This window comes from Lissotriton vulgaris, chromosome 3_1, assembly GCF_964263255.1.
Source record: "Lissotriton vulgaris chromosome 3_1, aLisVul1.2, whole genome shotgun sequence".
Classification (NCBI taxonomy): domain Eukaryota; kingdom Metazoa; phylum Chordata; class Amphibia; order Caudata; family Salamandridae; genus Lissotriton; species Lissotriton vulgaris.
Genome location: NC_141689.1, coordinates 1,963,224,265 through 1,963,248,477, shown reverse-complemented (window position 1 = coordinate 1,963,248,477; position 24,213 = coordinate 1,963,224,265).

The following is a 24,213-nucleotide window of genomic DNA, read 5'->3' as shown; positions in this document are numbered from 1 at the left end:
ATTGATACCAATGCTGGTTGTATCAGGTGCAAGCACATTGTATAAAACACCCGCCCAGTGACAATAGGATTTAAAGGTTCCGACTAAGATGTCCCTTCCTATGTAGTGCACTGAATACATCCCCTGAACATTTCTGTTAGTGGTTGTGACTCTGATGTGTAAAGAAAAAAAATCTGCACGTCTGCCTTCATATGAATGTAATGACTTGACGCTGAAACAAGTATTGGGGCCCAGGGGTCTTCCTAACACACGCTGCACAGCAGACCAGCATCTTCACTATTTTGCTTACCTATATTTATTATTTGAACCTCCCGCTTGAACCCCTGCTATGCTCCATAGTTTTTCACTGCCCTCAGCAGTTCCCATCTCCTCTGCGCCTTCCCTGTCCCTCAGCACCCCTGCATCTCTGCCCTTTTATGCTGTGTCTTCCCTAACTGATGTTGCATGCCGTCTCCTCTGTACTTCCCACCTCTCCTTTACATGCGCCGTCTCTGCTCCATCGGTCATCTACGCATTACATACTTGTTTGTTAACTACATATAGCAGCCAGCTCACTGCCTGTTAATTCCATTAGGCTATTGTAATTTTATTATTATCATATTGCCTTTTGCAAGTAATTTAAATCTCTGTAGATGTCTCTTTTTGTAGACTCGTTGCTGGTTTTTTGGCGGGTCCTTTAAACCGCCGAGAACTATATAACTCAATGCACCTTAACGCTGCTCCGCGCTTCAAGTGCTTCACCTTCCATCAGTTTGCTTATTGATTTAATCCATTCATGCATTTTTTCTTTGTTTTTCGTCATGCTCATTCTTTTTCTCAGCTTATATTTTTTCATATTCCACGTTTATTGCTCTTAATAGATACCCTTTTTTAACTTAGATTACGAGAGTCTTTTCGGCGTACATCACACTTTAAACAGCAAAACAAACAAATTCATTGTGTTTAAAAACACAATCGGGCAATGGTCAGAGTTGATTCATATTCAAAGCGGGCCCAATGCGGTTTTTTGTGCCGGTAAAGACAGAGACCGCTCTGATGTAGTGTTATTTCACTAAACAGGGTCAAGTGGGGAGGCTGCATTTTCTCGTAGCGTGTTGCCTCATCCTAAAAAGTACAGAGGTTTGCTCCTCTAATAGGAAATATGCAGAGGACATTTTTCACTACTCTAGTGGCAGCAACTAAAGAATAAAGAGGTGTAAGAAGCCTCCAATATATTTCTGAGAATAACTGGTGCCAGCGCAACTTTTCTGGCCCGTTACTTCCGCCTTAACATGGAATTCCAAAAATGAACCAGCTGTCTGGAAAACAAAAACGTCCTTCCAATGAACTGTGCAATACTTTGCAGGCCACTAGATGGCAGTAGAAAACTCCAAACAAAGCCAACAGAGAGTCAATTGTAGCGTGTGTACCACCCGAGTCCGGTAAATCAAGAAGCCATTGTAAAACGAGAGCATTAGGATGTTTCTGAAACCTGCCCGCCAAAACAAGTCTGTGCATTGCACAATAATTACGGACATACGGTGACAAAGGAAAGGTTTAATCTGTTCCATATGTTCTAGAGGTTCAAATGTTTTACTTCTCCAGGCCTGGGCAGGCTGCTCGTCAGATCTTATGAAGACGAAGGCTACGCTCTGTCGTAAAAGTATCTTCGAATTAGACAAAAGGTCTAACGTGGTCAGCTTTAAAGAAAGACAAAAGGGGTGGGCTGACCTGCAGCAAATGATTCCACACCCCAACATCTGCCACAGGCTAGACTCCAGGCACCATGGCATTGAGGCCGACTCTGCTTTTGTTTGGGAACGTGTTACCGGCAGCAAAGAACTGGAGAGAGATATTACATTTTAAATAAGCATGATGAGAAAATGTGCAATGGGAACCTGGGTGGAGCAGGGCCTTAAATAGGAGTAAATAGGGGTTCCAGAAGGGCCCAATCCCTGCTCCTGAACCCCCCACCTTCAGTCGCGAACAGTACACGAGCCAGTCATTCTCTGTAAGTGCCACACGAATCTGGAACTCCTTACCTCCCTCCCCTCGCCTAACAACCTGCATAGTCACCTTCGAAAAGGACCTCAAGCTCCTCCTATTTGACAGACACCTGGGTTAATCGCCCTCAAGCATACCTAAGTACTCTAATCAGGAGACAAACTACCTCCATTGTGTTTCCCCACCATCTTATTCAGTGCTTGAACCTTGTGCATCCCTGTCCGTCCAATGGCTGCTTTTGCACTGGTAGCAACTTCCTATGCAATATGTCGGGCCTGTCTGCGATATGTAAAATTGCAAAATTAAATAAAATAAAAAGAATAAATAGAAAAAGTTTCTCCCCATACCTTGATGTAAGATGCAGTTCTTCTGATTGGGCATTGAACAATGCAATGGACCACCCAGCCACTACATTCACACAAGACACATTGCACGCAGTCTGATTGACCAGGCACAGCTAAACACCACTAGGTCCAGTCCTGTGACCTTGCCAGAGATTGAGAACAGTGTTTAAGTTGGGCCGAGTTCCGAAGCTTAGCAGGCACCTAATTTTCAACACCACACTTATAACAGGCTGCCACATGGTGGTTCTTTTTGCCTAATTTAGAAATGAGCACAACAACAGTTGCTTACCATAGAAATACACATTAAAAATGACAACTGCTGCCCAAACCAGTCGTACAGCTTAGCGTGGTCTAGAAGGCTCTAAATTATCACACATGTAGGAGTGTGATGATAAGTAACTCTGTTAGCAGCACTGCCAGGGATAATAGTTGGTGCAAACTGCAGTGGCCTCCTGACAAGGGCCCTGGTACTTATTTATTTTACAAATTAAGCACTGATTGAGAGTGTAGTAATTGTGGCGTATTGCTGTGTGGCGCCACTCCCAGGGGGCTGCTGGGTTAGCCTGCATCAAAAACAGTACCAAATGAGGTGAAATCGTAATGAGCCATCGGCCGGTAACTTTCTTAAAACAGGCTTGGAAATTAGGCCTCTGCAAATAAACGCACAGCCCACGTTCCATTGTAGGACGAGGAACTACAAGGTCGTCACTCACAACTTTACCACACGCAGAGGCTCTAAGGTACCTGTACAAGCAGATAATATAGCTATGGCTCAAAGCGACGAGAAAGAGGCGGGGCTCAAAAAGCCACTGTATCAATATGAAAAAGAACAATTGATTGACATAATGCAGAACAATGTCATACACTCACTCCTGTACAGAGATCTGGGCCTAAATCCTTCGATTTTTTGCTCACCATGCCATTCCAGTTTGGACCTAGCTATATGCAAATCAGTCTTGACCCTGTGCCCAATGGTAACAGTCCTACAAACACAAATGATGGACGGAATGCTGAATAAATCATACATGCACCCCCAGTCAAGAGATCTGGGTTACATCCATTGTTCTTTTGCTTACCATGCCCCCCCCTCGTTTAGACCAAGCCATATGCAAATCAGCCTTGACCCTGTGCCTCATGGGAACAGTCCAGACGAACTGCCAAGCCAGGTCCTTCCTGGACCGGAAACAAGCATTCTGGGACCGATTTCTGGGTATTACCCTTCATCAGCCAGGGTAGCTTGAATCCAGTGGCACGGTGAGCAAGGGACCCACGTCTGGGCATACCCATCCCACTTAGGGTGAAAAGTGCTACGCAAATAAATCATGGACGAAATGCCGAATAAATCATACATTCAACCCCAGTCAAGAGATCTGGATTAAATGCATACTCTTTTGCTCATCATGCCACCCCATTTTAGACTCAGCCATATGCAAATCAGTCTTGACCCTGTGCCTCATGGGAACAGTCCAGACCGAACTGCCAAGCCAGGTCCTTCCTGGACCGGAAACAAGCATCCTGGGACCGGTTTCTGGGTATTACCCTTCATCAGCCGGGCTAAAAAGACTAATCCTGCCTTTGTGCACGGTAATAATGATTGCTAGGAAATAATACTAATATGGGTTGTGCATGGGTTAGTGCAATGCTGGGATGGTGTGCAATGAAATTACATTTCATGAAAATAATAATGTTATGTGTTTGTTTTCTGTAGAAAAAGCAAGCATTGGTCTTATTTCCTGCATGCCAGTTTGGGGTTAATATTCGGCAGAGAAAATATAATGTCCAAAAGGATGGTTTTGAAAGAAGAAGAGAGAACGTAAAGCTCTGCATGTCCTTGTGTCCATGTATTACTACCAAGCTAGAGAAAAGAAAAAGATAAACTGTGGAAGCGAGCAACTTCCTCACAAGATGGCAGAGGCAAACAAAGAAAACGTGAAATACTTTCTACATGAAAATACGCTCTAGGAGATATATACTATGAATGTGTTCAAAATTGTTTCCTGGGTAGAATCTGTCGTAATGCTGAAAGTTTAAGACAAAAGGATATTGAATAAAATGATCACGGTGAGAGTGGTGTGGCAGAACACCCTCGTCCTTAGCCAATGAGAGTCAGAGTTTATACTCATATTGAAACAAATGTGGGTTGGACATCTAGGTTTTAGGGTATAATTTAGGTGCCCCGGTGGGTGTGGTTTGTAGAAGTGGTCAGCTGGTGTTTAGGTAGCGGGAGATCGTCGCTGTTGTCGGTTTGCTGTTTCCAGATAAATGCCTACCTGTTTTCTGACTCCTGAATTAATCTTGCCACTCAACTCTTCTTGAGGGCCTTTTTGGCCAGAGGGTAGATTTCCCTGATAGTTACTTGAGTTAGTGTAGATAATATTCTTAATTTGCATAATCATTTGCAAATGTATTTTGTCTCTAAAACATTTCTCTCTTCACCTATCCACTCCTTCAATGCATTGTTTATTTGAAATGAGTTTGATTCTGTACATTGCTAATACTTTTTATTTGTGATAATCTATGTTTTTGCATTGTGTGACAAGTACTTAATGAGCATTTTATTTCACAATATTTACGATAAAAATTACAAATTATACACTGAGTTAATTGTTTATTTAGTAGTTATTGATAGGTACATATTATTGCTATCAACTTCTCAACATCAAAAAGGGTTCATCGCCACAGTTATATACATATTGAAAGGAGAATATTCAGGTTCTATTGTGTATTTGGTAAGTTGGGTCTAAACCTGCATCATACTGACACCCAGTTTGAAGGGATTAGTTGGGTAGTATAAATGGGCCTTTGTTTGTGAAAAATGGCTTGATCCCTGAGCGCTGGATCAGTTTTGGTAGCAGAGGATGGTTAATTATCGATTAGTTTGGCAATATTTATTGTTTATTGATTTATTGATTATAAACATGAAAAGTTAGTGTCTTCTGTTTAATTTTGTCTGGAAGTACGGATACAGAGTTACCTAAGATCCCGGGATAATTATCTTATTTTAACATATGTGGCAGAGAAATAGTGTGGAAAGGTATCGAACTGCAGAAGTACTTTGTATGTTGTCTTACTATCGAACAGTGAAAGGCAGTTGATGTTAATTTAGGGACTATTCATTCAAGAGAAGATTGCATGAAAAAGTGAAAGGTCCGCTTCCGAAACTTTGGCCTTACATCCTAAAAGGAATACCAAGACCTCTTTCTGAAAGGAAAGTCCTCTTCCAAAACTTTGGTTAGTATCCCCAGAGGAGTACCAAGTCTTCCTTTAGATTGATTGAGAGTAGAGTAGCGCCGATCGTTATTTTACTAGACGTGAAAGAATTTCTTTTTGAATAAATGAAACTATCTCTTTTATTAGTGGAGCTGACAAAGTAGCATTGTTTTGTGTTGTTTCTAACAAAAATTTAGTTGAGAAAAACGTAGAAATACATTGCAGAATTTTTTTGTAACGGGAGGGTCAGTAGCAGGAGTAATAATGACGTCACATAAAGCAGTGCTGGCATTGGTCAGTCAGCGGGCCCATAGTGAGCTCTGATTGGCCGGTTGGTGAGAGCTGCGCTGGCATTGGTTGAGATAGTGGGTGTGTAGAGAACTCTGATTGGTTGGTTGGTGTGAGTCGCGCTGGTATTGGACGAGCGCTAGCAAATAGAATAAGCAGAATTTACGGAAGGATTTTGTTTTTGTTTGCTGGAATATTATATCAAGGTATTCTGAAGCTAAATAGGATGATCAAATGAAAAGATGGAGGAGAGATGTAAATGCAGATGGATTATTTCCAGTAATAGTTGCTGAAGATCAGACTAGAGGTAAATGTAAAGAGAAAAAGAATAACCCAGAAACTTGAGAATTAGAAATAGACTCCAATGAAATCAATGTTGAGCTAATGGATGAAATAATTAAAAAGACCTCCACCATATCAGGAGAATTCAGGAGAAACAATTCAAAGTGCACCGCTGATTGAAATACAAGTTCCTCAGGTTCCACAAGCTCTGCAAACTCCACAAGTTTCACAGGTTACACAACTTCCGGTAGCTTCACAAGTTACATCAGGTACTCGAGTGTTGCAAGAAAGTGCGATTGACATGTTAAATAAGGTGTGAGAGGAGTTAACTCTGAGAATTAGTTAGTCAAATGAGTCTGAATGCAGAAGCATTATCGGTACCAGTAACATTTGATCCTATAGTTCCATTGTATAGTGAGAGTTAGAATGTATCGAGAGTACATGCATTGACAATTCCTGTGAATAATGCGAGGAATGTTAGTGGATCAGAACAAGTTGAGATGAATACTTCATTGATTGATCTTCCAGTTAATGAAAATGTGACTGAAACACATAAGCCGCATGTGCAGATGGATACTTGAAAAATAGTGCAGCACGTCAGAGGAACAACTCCGGTGTCAGGGAGTTCAGTGGGTCCTTCACCAGAAGAGTTAGATGACTGGATTAGAGGAATGGAAAATAAAAAGTCTCAATCGAGTATAGATGTAGGTAAACTAAGAGTGGATCTTGAAGTAATGATTATTGGTACAATAAGTCCAGAGAGGTTGAGTAAGTACCGAGATGAAGAGTTGTTGTTTTTGTGTAAGAATATTACTTGGAAAGCAGAGAATTTACATGAGAAGTTGGCGGAAGGTGCACAAGAATATGGAGTAGACAGAGAGAAGCCAAAAGTTTTGCAGAAAATGTATAGACTGGATTTTCCTGATAAGGATTTGGAGAGTTTGAATATGTCTGGCAAACGATTACATATACAAGAATTTATGAATATTCTGAAGAAATGGGGTGATTTAGAATGGTGGAAAGGTAGATGGGCGAAAAAGAAGGAAGAAATGCTTGCGAATAAAAAGGCAGCTTTGTTTCCATTAAGAGAAACAGCACAGGTTGAAACGGTATGTCCGATAGAGAAGTTCCAGGTGGTGGATATGTTCAAGTTCAGTGGACAAGACAGGATATATTATCTTTTACGAATTATTTTCCTAGGTTGCGGGAGAAACCTGTTGAGTGGTACAAACAGGTAGAAAGGTTTGTAAAGGTTTCAAAGGTTTTGTTAAAAGATTTAGATGGTTTGTTTGAGATTGTAGTTCGAGCTGATATATGGACTGAGTGTAAAATTGATGTTTATTGGCCTAAAGGAGAATATCCTTGAGATGTGAAAGCAGGAGCACCTTCAGAAGAAGTGATGAAAAAATATGATCAAATAATTACTTTTTGAAAGGTAAGATTTCTCCAAAGGAAACAGATGGGGTTAAAATTGATAGGACGACACAGGAACCTAAAGAATCGGTACATGCCTATTATGAAAGGTTGTTACAGGTGTTTAAGCAGTATAGTGGTTTTAAGAGTATAGGTGACAAAGATATGGGACATTTTGCATATTGGTTTGTTTTTGGACTAAAACCTGAAATTAGTAACATGATTTGTTGGCAGAGTAAATCGGTTGATGAGATTCTGAGATATGCTAAGTATTGTAGTGATGATATTGAATAAAGGCATAAAAAGCTGAAAAAGAAAATGATATGTGCACAGGTGAAAGTGGCAGAACAGAGAGATGGGAATAGTGGTTCTCAAACAGATTTTCAAATGAAAGGACAGAATCAAAATGGTCAGATACCAAATAGAGATAGAGGTAGAGGTAAACCAGGAAGAAACCAGGAAGGAACCAGGCGATGTCGAGATGCAATCAGGTGAAGAGGTGAAGCTTGTCTCTGCAGCCACGTGGACCAGGAGGCGTCGATGAAGACCAGGCACTGGATAAGAGCTGTACCACAAAGGATCTAGGTGCCTGCAGTGTTGGTATCTAGATTGGACCCAACAAGCCTTGGTAACCGCAACCCATGCAGGAAGTGAAGATGGGCTTCTGTTCAGACCAGCAAGGTCTGGGGCACTTCTCCTTCACAGGGAAGCTGGAGCAAGACTGGAGCAACCAGGTCAGCATTGTTGATTCAAAGATTCAGCTTCGTAGGGCTCACTAGCTAACGGGCTAGCAACCAGAATGACGCGACAAGCTGAAAAGCAGGAGCGGGTCCCACGCGGCACTCGTGGAGAGTGGAGGGCTGAGCTTCGGTGCAAATGCTGTTTGGGTCTGGGGCTTCTTATACCCCAATGCACAACTTTGAAGGTACCTCTGAATCTGCACGGTTAGCAAAAAGCAAGTAGTCCAGGATGTCTGGTCCAACATCTCTCGTGTCCGCCACGGGTCTCAGCTTGAGTAGCTGAGTCTTCGGGTTCCAACAGGAGCGTCCACAAAACAAACTGGTAAGTTACTGGTGGTGCCTGTTTGCACAGGGTGGTCACTTCCTGACCACAAGGGAGATGTCTTCAGTCTTTCAGTCGATATGGAACGTCGAAGGTCCAAGAGTTTCATTTCAGAGTTTCTTTCCAGGATAATCTAATGTCTCTAGACACAGCTCCTATCTTTATACTAAACTAAAGGGCTGGATTACCTGCTAGGTCCCTCCTATGGGTGGAACATGAGAAGGGGGTGGTTACACCCCTTTCTCTTTGTCCAGTTTCACGCCAGAGCTGGGTCTGGAGTGCCCCAGCAACTGGTTTGAACCGGGCTATGCATGGAGCACCTTGTGTGTCCCAGGCAGTGTTTGGAAAAGCATCTTTCCATTGAACCCACCCTGCCCCATTCCACTACAGGCTGTCTGTGGAGGTGGCAGCACCTCCCTCGACAGGAAACCTATTGTCCAGGCCTCCACTGCCGGAGTTTCGTCCAGCAGCAGGAGGTCAGACTTGTGTCTGTGGCAGCAGCATCCATTTTGTGATGCTGCAGCTCTGTTTAACTTTAACCTGGTAAAGCAGTAACTACATGTCTTCTCCCTCTAGAAGGGTGGAATGCTACCCCCGCCGCCAGGAATTGTGAGGGGGGGGTACTATTCCAAAGTGTTTGACACCTTACACAACATGTTTTGATAAAGCCAAACCAAAGTTAGCATTAACCGCAAGGGTTTTAATGCACTTAAGAGTATATGGTATGGCTATATCTTAGAACAGCTATATGGACATGGTTCCGAAAGCTGCAGACAGGCTCCGCTCCTGCAGGAGCACCATCTCACATAAAACCAAGCACTTTGCTTTCAGGATTGTCAAGGCCTGCCATAGGAGTGACTTATAGGTATATATGTGTCTATATATAAGGGTAGATATAGGAATACTACATCTAAGCAAGGGGTGATTACACCACCTTGCCCAAGCTGAGTGTTCAGCCTATGGTGTCAGTTTGGATGGCCAGCCAGGGGTGGCATATTTCATACTGCAGCCCCTGGTAGGCCTTGGATGCACCTATGCCCTGGGTACCTATGGTACACTATACAGGGACTCACAAAGGTGACCCGATACCCAATTAGGTATGTACCTAAAGTACATAGTATGAATTTTGATAGAGAACAGCTTGGCTGTGGGTCTGATTAGCAGGCCCATAGCCACACGAAAGTAAAAAAAAAACAGAGTATCACAGCAAAAAGTGGGGGTGACCATTGGAAGCAGACCCTACTCTCCTACAGTGGACACTGGTGCTACCCGTTCTACTGTGAGAGCACATAAGTCAGGAAATGACTATGTGACAAAAGGAAACATATACGCAGACCAAGTGGCTTGTTTCTGTGCACAAAATTTTATTTCAATCAACAGAGAGTTGAGGAAGAAAAAAGGTGCAAATTGCAACTTAATGGTTTCTTCAATGGAAACATGGGAGGAAATTAGACAGCTACAGGAAGAAGCAAATGAGGAAGAAAAATAAATTTGGATTAAATCAGGTTGTAAAAAGAGAGCTGAAAATGAACTGTGGGTGTATGTTGATGAAAGACCACTAATGCCAGATTGTTTACTTTCTCAAATGGCAAGGATGTACCATGGAATTGCACATATTGGAAGAGATGCTATGATCAGACTCTTCAAGCAGCCATGGTAAATCCCAAATTTTAGGGTCATTGCAGAGAGTCTATGCCAGACAAGCACAGTGTGCCAGCAGAAAAATCCAGGTAGGAAGACAGTTGTTAGTTTGGAACGAATTGGAAAAGCAGCAGGACCCTTTACAAGGTTGCAGCTATACTTTATCGAGCTTCCCCCTTGTAATGTACTAAACTATGTGTTGGTGATTGTCTGCTTGCTTTCTCGTTGGGTAGAGCCTTATCCAACAAGAAGGAATGACAGCCTTACAGTTGCTAAACTGCTTTTAGGAGAAATAATTCCAAGATTTGGATTTCCAGTCTCTTTAGAAACAGATAGATAAACACATTTTAATAATGAGATAATTCGAATGATTTGTGCAGCATTACAAATTGAGCAAAAGCTGCATTGTGCCTTTCGACCAGAAGCCTCACAGGTGGTCAAGCAAATTAACGGCACTATTAACTCCAGACTATCAAAAGTATGTGAGTCTACAACACTGAAATGGCCAGATGCTTTACCCTTGATATTGATGATTCTTAGAAACATTCCTGGTAAAAAGACTGGATTAAGTCCTCATGAAGTTTGGATGGGAAGAACAAATTAGACAAGCAATTGTACCAGCAAACAAACTGATGAATATTACTGATGGTCTTGTGCTTGATTATTGCAAAGGATTGGCTGATCTGGTGCGTTCTGTGTCTCACCAGGTTGGAGAAATTGCAACTACAACACATCCGGATCAAGCACAGGATTTGAGTCCAAGAGAGTGGGTTCTGGTGAAGAACACGTGAGGAAGGTTTGTTCAGAACCTAGATGGTAAGGATCATACAAGATTATTTGGGTAACAACAGCAGTAAAGTATGGTGGCTTGCTGAACTAGATACATGCAAGTCATACAAGAAGAGTGCCAAGTCCACTTGAAAGGCAAGTAGAAGAGCAGCAACTGGTAAAGAAAAGAACCAGAAGCTGAAGGACACAAAGCTATAGAATCTATGTTACAGAATCTGAGAGAACTGAACATGAAGAAGAACCAAGCACACGTCGAATGACGTGGGCACCAGCTACTGGGTCTCAAAAGACTGCTGTTGAGAAAGAAAAAGAGAAAGTAAAAGGAGAGAATCAAGAGCAAGTACAACAAAGAAAAGAACTGAATACAAAATCTTGTGAACTTGACAATGAAGGTGAAGAAGCAGTTCAAGTTAAGAAAGCAAGAAAAGGTGACGTGTGGCCAAAATGGGTGGAAAGACTAATATACACTCTTGAAAAGAGAAGGCCAGATTCAATAGATAAAATATCAAGTCAAACTGAACAAAGTAATTCAGAAGAAGTACTGGTACGAAAAACAAAAGAGAATAAGAATTCCAAATAAGAAATACACAGCACAAGAATGGACATATGTGGTGTTGGAAGAAAATGAAGACACAAATAAAAAAGAAGAAGAAGATTGTACAGATCAAGTTGATTAAAGCAAATTAAGACCACCTTAAAAAGAACTGTTTAAATTAAGGTGTAACAAATTCAGTGAAGATTATTTTGAATGTTACAAAAGATTTGAAGAAGATATAAAAAAAAAGAAAACGTGGGGGTAAATAGGAGAGGCCTAAAGTGTAAGGATACACTGCTCTAGATGATTTTTAGATAAGCTTTCAAAAATATTTTAGAATATTTAGGTTTTTGTTATATTTAAAACAAAAATGATATGGTGTATTAAATGGAAAAAGCAACAGAGAATGGATATCAAAATCATATTTTTAAACATAAATGTATTAATGTTTGCTTATGTAGTGTTTTACTGCTAACTTTGGTGTGGTTAACACTGATTGTTATTGTGCCTGGTTTAATGGTGACTAATCATAAAAATACTGCTAATAATGTGGAAAGTGAGAGCGTGGATTCCATCACTAAAGAGAATTCAAATACTGATATAGAAAAGATAAATCAATTAATGATTTCTCGTTAAGGGCACGATTCTGAAGCGGGTTGGAAAGCATTCCCATCCAGGGCCTGATTCTGATGCGGTTAGGAAGGCCTTCTAATGGCATTTGCTTCTTCCAAATAGGATCAGGAGCGACCCAGTGCCCAATTATGATGCGGTTAGGAACATGTGCTCCCATTGAAGTCAATGGGAGTCCAACCAAATCGTATCTGGAAGCATCCGGAAACATCGTACTTGGTCGGTCGGACTCTCCTGATCTGAGTGGGTCGGAAACAATTTCCAACCCGATTCGGTTGGGAAGCATTTCCAACCCGCATCAGAATCAGCCCCTAAATGTTTTTACTAAATTGCTGTATGAATATGTTAACACAATTAACGCAATAGATTGTTATGTGTGTATGCAATTTCCATCGTCCATCTCAGAGGGGGTGACATATCATCACCTACCTTTAACATATGGTGTGTCTTGTAGTGTTTTAACTGGTCTATTCTATGAGAGGGAAGATTTAGAATATTATTACTCGAATTTTGGTTTAATAGTTCCAGAGATTCCAATTAGAAGAGTTTTGAAGGTTGTTTATGGACCTATTTATGCAACATATATGGGAATTTTTTTCATTAGTAACCACCAATAGATACAATAGAAGCACATAGAAATAATTTAACTTGTAAACTACGGCATGAAGAGATTGAATTTATGAATATGGTAGAAGATAGAAGCCGAGATTTCAAAAAGAAAGCTGCTGACAAAAGTCTCATGTACCTCCTTGGGCTTTCAGAGAGGGTGATTATAAAAAGGGTGAGACTTATTCTGCCATGAGTCTATATTTTCAACATAAAGGAAAGCTTTGTGTGTTTGAAGAAAAGACTAAACTAAATAGTTACTTCATTGGTTCTAGTGAGTGTGAGCATACTTTCTTGATAAAAGGAAGTTGGGGATGAAAGGATAAAATTATCCTGTTTTCCTGGGATTTTTTTATGTGTGTGGTCAGAATGCCTATTATAAGTTACCTGCAAGTTGGTATGGATGTTGTTATTTAGGCATAGTATTTCCTAAGGTTTATCATTTAGCTAAAAATAATAAGATTAAATGAAATGAAACAATGACTAACACGTAATAAGAAAGGAGCGAGTTATTCTGAGATAACAAGGGATATTTTTGGAGCACTGATACCTTTCTGTTGGAGTTATTTTGAATTCACACAAAATTAGAAAATTGTCTACAGTGGTTGATCAGTTATCAACTGATACTGCTGGTGGGTTCTTGATGATTGATACTGAAATGGTGGTGATTAGATCGATGGTTTTGCAAAATTGACTTGCCCTTGATATATTATTGGCAATGGAGGGTGGAGTCTGTGGTGTGCTGAATGACTGCTAAGCTACGGAAAAGAAATTTGATAAACAAGTGGAAGCGTGCAACTTCCTTACGAGAATGGCAGAGGCTGACAAAGGAAGCGCAGTGATTTGCAGCATATGATGAACTGAAAGTAATGTGAAATATGATTGTGTTCAGTGTTTTTTCCTGGGATGAAACTGTTGTAATGCTGAAAGTATGAAACAAAGAACATTTAATAAAGAGATCAGGCTGAAAGTGGTGTGACAGACCCCCTGTTCTTAGCCAATGAGAGTTGGGATTTATACAAATATCGAAACAAATGTGGGGTGGACATTTAGGTTTAGGGTATATTTGAGATGCCCCGGTGGGTGTGGTGGTTCTGGTCTGCTGGTGTTAGCTAGCGGGAGATTGTCACTGTCGTCAGTTTGTAGTTTCCAGATAGAGGCCTACCTGTTTCCCTGATCCTGATTCCTGACTTAATCTTTGCCACTTGATTCTTCTCGAAAGCCTCACTGCCTGTTTTGGCCAAGAGGATAGATTTCCCGATTCTTACTTGGGTTAGTGTAGATGATATTCTGAATTTGCATAATCATTTGCAAATGTATTTTGTCTCTGAAACCTTTCTCTCCACTCCTTCACTGCATTGTTAATTCATTATGAGTTTGTTTCTGCACATTACTAATATACTTTCACTGTGATAATCTATGATTTGCATTGTATGACAAGTACTTGATGAGCATTTTCCTGCACATTATTTACGATAAATATTATAAAATTTACGAGTCTGTGATTATTTAGCAGTTGTAGATGGGTACATATTATTGTCAAACTGTAAAGGGATGGAACGTGCACAGCCAAAGTGATGAGCCAAAGTTAATGAAGGTAAAAGTTTGTAGTGTGCTCAGAGGAAATCGCTGACTGACTGAACAGCGAGAAATATCCACAAGAACTATTACAAAGCTCCCCCTCTTGGGAGAGAGCGCCCCTAAGCACAACTATATGTTGACCCGTGGTCTTTTATCATAAATCCAAGGTGTGTCAATATAAAAATCCATACATACAGGGGTGTGAATCCAACTTTTTTGATTTATTAAACATATTGTCTATTCATAGTTCAATAGTAATCAAAGTAGTCGTTGGTATTCATAAGTTGCTGGTAAACAGTATATTCATGATCAAAACAAATCCCGATGCATTTCGGGCCCCGCCCTTCGTCAGGGATTTCTCTACAAACAAAAAATAAGAATCAACGTATCAAGACAATGTCCACAATTAACCAAACACAGATAAAGTCTAAACATTGGTAGCACCCTCTATACAGAAGCAGGATTACCAAAAGAAGTAAACCGTCAACAACCCGTGACTGTTTCAAGAAACTCTAATGTGCTGACTGTGTCTAAAAACAGAAATGAATAGTGAGCAAGAAAGAAATTTTTTAAACCATACATCCCGGGTGAAAACGCAGTAAAGATACAGTTCAAGGTGACAAGCTATCCAAAAGATGAAACCGAGCGGGTGCTCGTGATTAAAATGCAAAGTCGCGTGTTCGCGTGCAGGCTATCTAAAACGCCCGTGGAGTTTAGTAAAGACGTGGGGGTCCCCAGAAGGGTACTCACAGTTAGGAAACTGCGCGTGGACACCGCGGAGTTCCAGGAAGGTGTCTACACTCGGCGTTCTGGTGAACGTGAATATGAAATACGTGGCCATTGACAGAGAAGAAGGACTATCCCCAAAAAGTGCCGTAAATTAACCGCCATCTTGGAAGGTACAAAGACTCACCAGAGTTACAGAGAAAAGCATAGTGGTGATGCAGTATGCAATAATAAAAATAATAAAGGAAAACAAATTGTGTTGGAGCATGTGTACAATTGTGGAACATTAAAGGTAACATTGGAATTCCATGCGATCATTCAATCCGTGAGGGACCATGGTGGACAGATACCGGATCCAATAGTTCTCTCGTTTCAGTAAGGTGTTTTTATTGTTCAAAGTAGGAGTCACTTGTTCCAAAACCTGGAATTTCAATTGTGCCACGTTGTGGCGATTCTCATGGAAGTGTGCAGCCACTGTGGTTCTCGAATACACTGATCGGATGTTGCTCTTGTGTTCAAGAATCCAAACGCGGATCTTCCTCTCTGTGTGGCCAATATAACATTTCCCACATGGGCATTTGAGTAGGTAAATGACATTACAGCTATTGCAGGTGGCATTAACTTTGAGTTTAATTGGATAACCTTTCAGTGGATGGTTGGTGATATTGCCCGGGATGCCATTGTTACAGTTACTGCAATTGTAACACGGTTGTAAACCTTTGTATGTGATCTGAGTGGTGGGTTTTTGAGGTTTGGTTAAGATTTCTTTCACGTTATGTCCTCTGGTGAAGGCGAACCTGGGGGGTAAGTTGAATAACCCTTGAAAATCCGGTTCCAACGTCAAAATAGACCAATGTTTGCAAATAATGTTTTTGAAAGTTTTGGAGATGGCAGAGTATTTGGATACAACGACCATACGATCTGTGTGTGTCTTAGGTTTTGGTAGAAGAAGATTGCTTCTTGGCGTCTTTTCACTGCGATCCTTGGCCTTGTCCAATATGGCGGTGGGGTAACCCCGTGCCTCAAGTCTTTTCAACAAATTACTCATCTCCTGAATGCTTTCTTGTTCCCTGGAGACTATGCGTTTTACACGGAGTAGTTGTGCATAGGGTAAGTTGTTTTTCAAACCCCAAGGATGGAAGCTTTGATAATGCAAGGTGGAATTTCTGTCCGTAGGTTTACGAAAGATGGTGGTGTACCACTGGTTGGGGTCTCGGTGTATTTCGACATCCAGATAATGAATACAGCTTTTGTCTAGGTTCCACGTGAACTGTATTCTGTCGTTGATGTTGTTCCACGAGGCTAAAAACTCAAGCAAAGATTCAGCTGTGCCTTCCCAAAGAAGGAAAATGTCATCAATGTATCGGAGATATAATCTTCCATGTTCCAGCCAGGTGGTTTGAGTCAGGATATGCGTCTCCTCGAATTGTCTCATGAAGATGTTTGGATGGAATTGACTACATTTACCCTATATCACAGTTACTTTACCACACGTGATAAGTGGGTACACCAACTCAATGGTACGGCTATGGGAAATTGCGCAGCTCCTTGCTACGCAAACCACCTTGTTTTATATGCCTGCATATATACACTGGGCCCGATTCACAGAACTAACTTAAGACAAAATCCTAAACTTACTACTTTTGGTATTCACAGAACTTAGGATTTTGTCTTAAGTTTGTCTTAAGACAGACTTAAGACAGACTTAAGTTAGGATTTTGTCTTAAGTCTATCTTAAGTCTGTCTTAAGACAAACTTAAGACAAAATCCTAACTTCTGTGAATACCAAAAGTAGTAAGTTTAGGATTTTGTCTTAAGTTAGTTCTGTGAATCGGGCCCACTGTTTTAGCACTATGGTGGAACTATACCTGCAATTTACTATTTTGGTGCTCATAATCACTTTCATATGCTTCTGTCTACTGATTATCACAGCACCTGTATTCTATACCAGAAAAATGTTGGTTCAATAAACATATTGAAAACGTCCCATTGTGTATTCTCTGTATATTTAGCTGAGAACAAGAGTGCACGAGTGACTGAGCGAAAGGTTTCCAGATCTGTTTCCATGATGCCTGAGGGGTCAGGGTTGTCATGCTCAGTGGTTGCCAGAAACCATTTAAATCTCATTTGTGTTAGGGGGGATTGCTTATGGTAGGACTGTGAGCTAGCTGGTCACTAGGCAAACATATACTATGAGCTGGATGGAATCAGTCTAAGCACCTAACCCAAAGTTTATGTTGTCCACCAACGCGCATATACTATGGATTAGTGGGAACTACACAACAGTTTGTGTTTAGCTTGTATTTGGCAAACCATCAAGAATTTCATCATTTTAACATTTGTTTTCAGTGAGTTGTCCATTGATATGCAGTTTTAGATTCACCTGGTTCATGTTACATCGCATCAGTCTCAGCTCTTGGAGTCTCAAGAAACTTACAAGGAGGCAATTTGGTTGGATGTTAAATAGAAATGTGCAGTCTTTATATTTTCAACAACTATTAAGTTACATGGCAAAATTCATATTTTGCATTCACAACTGTTAACTTACATTGCAGTGCAATGCAATTCAACATAATATTACACCAGACTACGGTAGCATTACTTGTGACAAATTTCAGGGCAGGCAGTAGTCCTGCCAGGTGGGGATGCTGTAGTCAGTTGTTGAATGTCTACAAACATTCAAGCTTCTGTGTGCTGAAAGGTGTTTGTGGAGCATTCACACTCTGAATACAGCTGGTGATCTACTCCAGTCGATGACAGAAGCGATTCTTTACCCAGGGTGAGATTGGGAATAGAACACACCTGATGTTGTTGGTAGTGGAAATGAAGAGATTTCTCTATGGGGAAAAATATTTCCCGAAAGTCAAAGAACATAGGGGCAGATTTACAAGAAAGTGACACATCTGTATAGATGCGTCACTTTTCCTGCGCCACCATTAGAAACCCTAGCGCCACTATGGATTTACTGTATTTAAAATACAGTGCACCATGGCACAAGAATTGACAGATGCGTCAGAAATTCTGAAGCATCTGTGGACTCAAAAGTCATGCATTGCTGGAGTTGTGTCGGAAGCCCAATGCAACTCCAGCAATGTAGGGAAAGGCCTATCCTCATTGTGCTACATCACTCCTTACGACTGCTTCAAGCAGGCGTATGATTTTTGCGCAGTGGCGTCCTAGAAGTGGTGCAGTGAAATCTTGTAGATTTCACTGCGTCACTTCTACAAGGCTTTTTTGTGTTGGAACCCTGCAACCTGGCGCCGGTATAATGTGAAGCGGGGCTTTACAACGTGAAGCATCTCCCGAGATGTTTCACATTGTAATTGGGCTGCATTTTTTTGCTGCTGCTGCTGCGTCACAAAAAGTGATGCAAAAGCAGCGCAAAAATGACGGAAGGGGCTTGTAAATCTGCCCCAAAATGTTCAAAACACAAATTCATCTTTGTGTTACATGGACACGTCTAAATGGTAACACATGTAAGAGGGAATTTTCAAAAGAATTCTATTAATAATACTGTAATTTTGTGACTACATCAGATTTTCAGAGTGAGCTGTCAAATCTGTTTGTGAATTTACAACAAGCATAGAGGCAACCTGGATATGTCCGTGGCTACTTTTTTTTATCGGGCTCTTTGGTGCAATTCAGACTCAGGAGAATTTAAGGAAATGAAACAAGGTTATAATGACCATCTGAGTCTTCTAGATGGCATAGGTATGGAAACGTTCTAAAGTAATCCACTAATAGAAAACATTCATAGAATTGTATCCGTGCTCAAGAAACAGTCCAATTAGGCTTAAAACTTGGAAGTGATTTAGAAGATTCCTCTTGAGTCAATGCACATACAAATATTTCGAGATGTTTTACAGATCTCACAATCAAACGAATGCAGGAGAATACTGAGGTTGGAATTTTTTGAATACCAGATAAATAAATAGGCTGAGATAGAAGGACTCATATGGTTATGAGTTGATTGATGAGTTTTCTATTTTTGAGTGAGGCTATACAGCAAAATAAGTGGGTCCTCACGTGAGAAATATATCCAATGGATGTGGAATGGATTTGGGACCGTCATTGCATCTCCCATTAGAGCTGCTCTTAGTCCAGAGTGAAATATCTGTGAGCGGACAGGTTGCCTGAATTGTAGGTAATACCACCTGCAGCGAGCTTTGCGAGAATGGAGAGGATGCCTGGGTTGTAGGTATAGCCTACTTGGAACTTTGTTCAAGCCTAAAGATAACTTTACCATATTTTCACAGCCATGCTGGAATCAGTTTCCCACCTAGCCCCCAGTGCACCTCTTAAGAGAACACATAGGACTCTGGCACCATATATCTAATTACTTTTTGCTAGTGCTTGGGCAACTGGAGATGTTTACAGCACCCAATCATTCAAGGACCGAGACAGAACCTAGACCGGAATTAAAATAGCAGTGTGGACCCAAATTAAACGCCCCTCTAAATTGTTAGACTCTCCAGAAAACCTATTCGATCCAGTAGTTTCAACTTTGAGTTAAAAGTCCCAACTGCTATGCTCCTCAATTAAGGACATACTCCTCTTTTCATCATTAGTAATGACTTATGCGATTGTGAAGGAATGGGTGTCTGAATAGCGGGCATGTCGAACTTGTCACCAGGAATGGTGAGAGTGGGTAAGTTGGATAAGATGTTTACACACACAATTTGATTTGTCTAAACAGTTTTTGTTTCATTGATTTCAACATGGGATTTCTGAGTGTGCATTACCATTTAGTGAATTTAAGCAATTCTTGGAGAAATGGTTATCAAAACTACCGGGGGTACATATGTTGAATTAGGAGGTTTTCCATAGCACATGCCTTTGTTCCAAATTTCAACCTCTTTGAATGGTCTAAGTAATCATACAGTGACGAATGTAGTGGTCCAACATTGGTACACGAGGCTCGGAGTCATGTCAAAATTGTGTGATAATCACGATAGTAAACTTATAAAGAATTAACATGAATGAGAATAAACTTGCCAAATCAGTGTTTATCCTGAAGATTCGGCATAGATGAGGACATCCTTGGCCAATAATAGAAAAAGAGACAGCACATTCTCGACACTAAGAAACTTGGCTTCTATTTGACTTTTCAGGGATTAATAAATGCTCTTGTTTGCCAATGTTCCAGATAGGAAAAAAGAAATACCAATGACCTAATCATGAATCATCATTTGCATAAACTATAGCTGTTAAAATTAATAGAAACACTGGATGGGAGTTTTCTATGACCATAAATCTCTCTTTGTTTGGGGTCAGTGTAAGTGTTAAAATGTACATTTCCCAAACTGTTGGCTTGTGAGTCACTGTCGCAACAGCAGCCATGGAAGAGGCTGGAGGGGGAGACGGTGATTGTGCACTTAACATTTAAAGCCTATCTATTTCTGACTCGATGCTGGAAGGGTTTGTAAGTTCATTGCCATGGATATTTCCAGAGACATGATGAAACATCTCGGTGCTCATAGGTGTGGGAACAGATTACTCATGCAGAAACCCAAGATAAGCGTTGTGCGTTATCCACTGGGGTGAGTTGTGTGCCCAGTGATTAGAAACTCTGTCAAGAATTCAGGTATATGTTTTATCATTAAAAATGAACGTGTCATCCTATGTAAATAGAGAACCCCCACATACTCTTGTGGAAATAGGAACAACACTTTCCTCCCTCCCGTCATACTACAATCATTGCTGAAAACAGCTTAGTGCTTTCATTCTGCACTAAGTGGAATCATTTACGGCCATATGTATGAACCCATTTTCCAATAAACACAGAATGGGTAAAACCCGTTGAAACTTCTGGCCCCATTTAGTCCAATGTGCAACAAAGCAGCCTGTAAAATCAGACACGTTTGATACAAATTTGCACGCTAAGGATACCATAAGTGATTGGTCAGTGTCATAACAACATACCCTAACATAACATAACCTAACATAATCTAACCTAACATAACATCACATCACATAACATAAGATAACATAACGTAACATAACATATCCTACCATAACATCAGATCACATAACTTAACAGAACCTCGCATCATATAACATAACATAATTAACATAATGCAACACAACACAACATAACAGCACCTGTAGGCATCTTGGCGCTGAAAAATAGATGTTTATTGTTACCTAACTCAATGGTACTCACAACTGTTTGCTTCTTGCACCACAACACACAAAAGTTCATGGGGCATATTACCAAGCAATAGCGATAATTATTGCTATTGCTTGGTTAGAGACAAACATTTACCGCTGCGCTGCGGCGATTTTTACCGCAAATAAACCTTGGTATTACCAAGGTTTATCGCAAATGCGATTAAAATCGCTGCAATGCATGAATATCGCTGAAAAGTCAGCGATATTCATGCATTACCGAGCTAATGCTCTTAGCCATGTTATCCACCTCCCATTGGATAACATGGCTGAGAACTGCTCAGGGCAGGTGTTAGCTTTTGGAGATATTCGCGCTTAGCGCGCATATCTCCAAAAGTTGGTAATAGGAGATAGCGATGTTAGCGACTGTTTCCAGTCTCTAACATCTTGGCATGCCCACTTTGCATGTCATTAGTGATAAATATCACTGACATGCAAAGTGGGGCCCAAGATGGTCGCTATCTCCTATTAGCTGTCACTAACTGGTGTTAGCGACAGCTAGGTAATAGGGAGATAATTTTATCTCCACTTTCTTGGCTTTTAAAGCCAAAAAAGAGGAGATAAACCCCCTTGATAATATGCCCCCATGTTCCTCCTGATAGTCTGTGCAAAGAAAAGAGGGGCTTCAATTGCCCCATCCAACCTGGTTGTCCTAACTCACTAGAGGAATTCCCTCACTACGCGCGTTCAAGTCCTACAAGCACCACAGAAGGACTAACCTACATTCCCCGTCGTCACATTCTCAATTCAGCATTGCCTGAGGTTTGAAAGCATTACACGCCCTCCCCTTCCTGTTTCTTTGAATGAACAACTACTAGCTTCAACAGCAGTATGGAGATGTATAGCTGCTATAAAGACACATTCACTGAATTAGATCGAGAAAGGTTAGAAATGGCAAAACTTACTTATAGTACGATTAGTTATCAGAGTTTTTCAGGGTTCCGATGATGTAGTACACACAGATTAATGAGAAAGTGTAAGCACACAAGTTGCGATTACATCCCCCATAGGAGGCACTCCGGGAAGTTCATAACAATGATTCAGAGTTTATTTGGTAAAGGGTTTATTCAGTGTTTATACCCTTATTTGTGAGGCAAAGTTCAATGATTCATATGATATTATCAACATATCATGAATACAAACGAAAGGAAACTCCAATGCATTTCGGGCTCCACGCCCTTTATCAAGGAGAAGCTAGAGAGAAAAGAAGAAAAAAGCCCGGGTCAGGGGGGAGTATTTGGAGAGCTATGGTATATAAACTAAGATGAATGAAAAGGAAGGAGGTGAAAATCGTGTAACATGCGGTTAGGATGTGATGAAGCTACTTTGTGCAAATTAAAGGTTATGAGGATCAGCTGGTGAAAAACGTGGGAGTGTTGAGGGTTAACATAATGTGAGGGTGTATAGCCAAATGCCAACGTCCACGGAAATAGAGTAGCGTGAAGGTTCCAAACCAGATGGTGCAAAGAAATAACATTAAAAGCGCGAGTGATTTAGAACGATGGTACCAGATTCTATGGAACAGCAAAGATATGACCACTATCGTGCAGGAAGCATAACATTAATGGCGCAAGTGCGTTAAGCGGTAAACTCAAGTCCTAGAGTCGGACTAACATTAATAACGCGAGTGCGCTAAACAGTGAACATCAAGTCCTAGAGTCGGACTGCCCAGTGAGGTAGACTTACTCAAGTCGGCGCCGGAGCGGTCAGGTAGGGAAAGCTTGACAAACAGTGGACCGGCCGGTGTGAGGACCGGGGATAACTAATACAAACATAGAAAACGGACTAAAGAGGAGAAGAAACCAGTGGGGGCCATGATGGAACAGGAAAAAATGATGAAGGAAATAGATAACGAATTAAGAAAATTTAGAAGTCAGATACGAAGTAAATAGAGAAGATATGGAGCAAACAGTGAAGTAGATACACAGTGGACAGTTAATGGAAATGCAGTGAAGTGAAGGGTATACATATGAAAAAATATACATATGAAAAAAAGCAGAAGGTACTTAATAAAAAATGAAATAAAGAGCAATGCAGGAGGTTAGACAAATGTATCTTAAAGGTAACAACTATATTCTACTCGGTCATTCAGTCCATATGGCTTAAGTGTTTGTAAACGGAAGGTCCATTCTAATTCCTTCTGCAAAAGTAATTTGCGGTTGTCAACCCCTTCTCTGCGGGTGACATCTTCCAAAACAATGAATTGCAGCTGTGCGATTGTATGATGAGATTCCTGGAAGTGCATGGCAATGTTGGATTTTAGCTGTTTGGTTCGGATGTTGGATTTGTGTTCGTTAATACGAACTTTAATCTTCCTTTCCGTTTTTCCAACATAAAGTTTTCCGCACGGACATTTCAGTGCGTAGATGAGGTTGGTACTGTCACAGGTGGCGTTGACACAAAGTTTAATGGGGTTACCTTTCATAGGGTGTTTTATCTGGTTCCCTCTGATTACGCAATTACAATTGTTGCAATTTAAGCATGGTTGTGTTCCCTTATATTTTTGTGGAATCAAAGGCTGTGTGGACAAAATTTCTTTGAGATTTTTCCCACGACTGTGTGCGAACAAGGGAAGATCATTAAAGATATTCCGGAAATCTGATTCAATTTGCAGGATTGACCAATGCTTCAGAATGATTCTTTTGAACTGGTTGGTTGCCGTGGAAAATTTAGACACAAGAAACATGCGTTGCGTCGGTGGTTTGACAGTCTGGATTAAGCTCTGTTCTCTGGTGATGTTAGTCAGACGAGTTTCTGCTGTATTCAGAACTTCAGTAGGGTAACCTCTGTCTATGAAGCGTTGGTGCATCTCCTTGATGCGATGATTATACGTGTCTTGTTCAGATACGATTCTTTTTATACGCAACATTTGTGAGAAGGGTAAATGTTTTTTCAAAGACCTTTGGTGAAAACTTTGGAAATGCAACGTGTTGTTGCGGTCAGTAGCTTTACGGT